This window comes from Microplitis mediator, chromosome 4, assembly GCF_029852145.1.
Source record: "Microplitis mediator isolate UGA2020A chromosome 4, iyMicMedi2.1, whole genome shotgun sequence".
NCBI lineage: Eukaryota > Metazoa > Arthropoda > Insecta > Hymenoptera > Braconidae > Microplitis > Microplitis mediator.
In genome coordinates, this window is record NC_079972.1 from 3970771 (window position 1) to 3974255 (window position 3485).

A 3485-nucleotide genomic window follows, 5' to 3' on the forward strand; every position below is an offset into this window, starting at 1 on the left:
TACCTACAAAATAAAGTCTGTTCAAAGGAAACAGATGTGTCTGTTTGGACTAAACAGACGTGTCTGTATGGACTAAACAGACCATTGCTATTTACCTACAAAATAAAGTCTGTTCGAAGGAAACAAATGTTTCTGTTTGGACTAAACAGACGTGTCTGTATGGACTAAACAGACCAGTGCTATTTACCTCCAAAATAAAGTCTGTTCGAAGGAAACAGATGTGTCTGTTTGGAGTAAACAGACGTGTCTGTATGGACTAAACAGATCAGTGCTATTTACCTCCAAAATAAAGTCTGTTCGAAGGAAACAGATGTGTCTGTTTGGACTAAACAGACGTGTCTGTATGGACTAAACAGACCAGTGCTATTTACCTCCAAAATAAAGTCTGTTCGAAGGAAACAGGTGTGTCTGTTTGGACTAAACAGACGTGTCTGTATGGACTAAACAGACGTGTCTGTATGGACCAAACAGACGTGTCTGTATGGACTAAACAGACGTGTCTGTATGGACTAAACAGACCAATGCTATTTACCTACGAAATAAAGTCTGTTCAAAGGAAACAGGTGTGTCTATCTGGACTAAACAGACGTGTCTGTATGGACTAAACAGACCAGTGCTATTTACCTACGAAATGAAGTCTGTTCAAAGGAAACAGGTGTGTCTGTTTGGACTAAACAGACGTGTCTGTATGGACTGAACAGACCAGTGCTATTTACCTACGAAATCAAGTCTGTTCAAAGGAAACAGAAGTATCTGTTTGGACGAAACAGACAAGTGCTATTTACCTACAAAATAAAGTCTGTTCAGAGGAAACAGAAGTGTCTGTTTGGACTAAATAGAGGTGTCTCTATGGACTAAACAGTTTAGAAATTTACTAATCATACGATTTAAATCTTCGATAACTTATGAGTTTCACATTATAATCTAATTTCATCAGTTCTATTTTATAGTGTATAAAATAATCTTCAAATTTCAGCACTATTTTATATTCTAAAGATATATCTTTTATTACTCAAGATGTTTCAAATGCGCATGCATGTCATAGAAATATAACCAGCCTTGTCATCACGATAGTGACTACAATTATTATCCGATCCTAATGAAATTCCCTACACTTATTTACCAGGTAATCACGTTAATCAAAGGCGATGATGGGCTAAATTGGACGATTCGTTTAGAAGTGACGGCTATTCGAAATTTTCGCGATTTTTTTTAAAGTTAATTTTTATTCTATTATTCACGTTCATACCGGTAGAAGTAAGACTTATTGATGGTTTCTACCAAAAGTATCTAAAAGCTTGGTTGAGAAGCTGTTATTTTCACCCTTGAACTTAACATTCTTGAAAAATCTACCTTCCATTCTGGCTGCCAGATGAGTTTTTTTTTTTCTATTTAAATTGAACCGACATTATAATAATGATGACAAGAAATTAAATTACACGTAATTAATAATTTACAGATATTTTCAATGAGATTTTAAAAATAACTGTATTCGTTCATGCATAATTATATCTAATCATATATGATTATATATGATCAGATCTGGCCAATTTTCAGACCTGATTATATATGGAGTCATATATAATTATACAAGATCATTTTTTATCGGGAGTGTAATCAATTTTTAAATTTGTTCAAGAAGTTACACGAAATTTTATTATAAGTTTTTATTTATTTATTTAATTTCTGGTTTAATAAATCAATGTTTTTCTTCGATAATAAAATAGTGGTCGATTTAAATTTTTTTTTTCAGGCTCATCAGCGGTACCTAAAAACAAAATAAAAATCTCTTATTAAATTAAATACATATTTCCATAATTGTTTTATGAATAATATTAATGCTACGAATATTTTGACTGTCAATGTTAGTAATCTAAATACATACAATTATACTAAATAGATTTAAAAACAATTTGTTGATACGAATTCTCGGACGAATGTGAATATTCATTGCTCCATACATAGAAAAGAAGAATATTTTGAGGCACGGCAGTGTTATTTACCTCAAGGCAGTTTTTATATTATGAAGCGAAAACGAACAGTTCTTGTGAAAGAGGAAAAAATTTTGAATCAAGAATTTCTTTTTAAACTAAGTGAACTTTCATTCCCGATATCTAACGTTAGAAATTTCTTGCACCAAGAAACCGTATTTTTCGTGACTAAATACTGTCGTTAAACAAAATCTTATTAAACGTTTTCCAATAATTACCAGGATTAAAAGAAGCTCTTGAGGTTGAGGTCGCTGAAGCTGTTGATATTATTTTTCGAGCTGACGCAGGTGGTTGAGGAAGGTTGGTTGACAAATAAGCTGTAAAACATCATATCTCATATAACATACATAACGGAGCTACATCGCTTTGTTGAATGATAATATAAATATATCTTTATTTTTCTTCAGAATGATATTTATGCTACGAATATTTTGACCATCAACGTTGGCACTCTAAGTGCATATAATTATACTAGATAAATTTAAAAACAATTTATTGATACGAATTCTCGTACAAATGTGAATATTCATTGCTCCATACATAGAAAAGAAGAATATTTTGAGGCACGGCAGTGTTATTTACCTCAAGGCAGTTTTTATACTATGAAGTGAAAACGAACAGTTCTTGTGAAAGAGGAAAAATTTTTGAATCAAGAATTTTTGTTTTAAACCAAGTGAACTTTCATTCCCGATATCTAACGTTAGAAATTTCTTGCACCAAAAAACCGTATTTTTCGTGACTACATACTGTCGTGAAACTAAATTTTATTTAATATTCTCCAATAATTACCAGTATTGAAATAAGCTCCTGAAGTCACTGTCGCTGAAGCTTTTGCAGATACACGAGCTGGCGCAGGTTTGTGAAGAACGTTGGTTGACGTAAAAGCTGTAAAAATATCATAACTTTATATACTGGTCACAAAAATTAAGGAATCGATAAAAAATTCTAAATTATTGGGTGATTTTCAACATGCTGTAACTCGGTGAAAAATGGTCGTGAAAAAAAAACAAAAAAAAAATAAATTATAGCCTCAAGTTTCTAGTTTTCGGATCTGGACCTCAAATTTTTTTATCATGCACGGTCCCGGAGTAATCATAAGAAAACCGACGAAAAAAAAGTTTTCGACATTTTTGCTCGTCTTCCAACAAGTCTATGGGCTTCAATAATTTTTTTTTGATAACCCGACCTCATAACTCTTCTAGGAAATTTTATGCCTTTTCATTTGGCGGCCTACAATAGTCTCTACGAGAACTTGTCGCCGAGTTATCATTGATCAAAAGCAAAATAGTCCACTTGGCTTTAATAATTAATAACTCCAAATGTTTTAGTCATACAGTGAATGGAAGTAAGGTTTTTCAATACTGCAAAACATTCTCTATAAAGCAAAATTAGTGGCTTCTGATAAAAAATTTTTTTATTAAGCGATAATGTTTATTAAAAAACAGGTCAAAATTCGCATATTTAAGGATATTCGGAAATCTTGCTATAACTTTG

The 3485-nt window shown here is 32.1% G+C and overlaps 1 long non-coding RNA gene across 1 annotated transcript; it reads right to left on the minus strand.

The window, feature by feature from the left end:
- Positions 1 to 1689: 1689 nt before the first annotated feature.
- Positions 1690 to 2878, minus strand: LOC130667122 (uncharacterized). Its single transcript, XR_008989805.1, has 3 exons — positions 2781 to 2878; positions 2210 to 2308; positions 1690 to 1768 (listed from the first exon to the last, which is right to left on the minus strand). It is a non-coding gene; the product is annotated as an uncharacterized LOC130667122 (long non-coding RNA).
- Between the last annotated feature and the right edge of the window lie 607 nt (positions 2879 to 3485).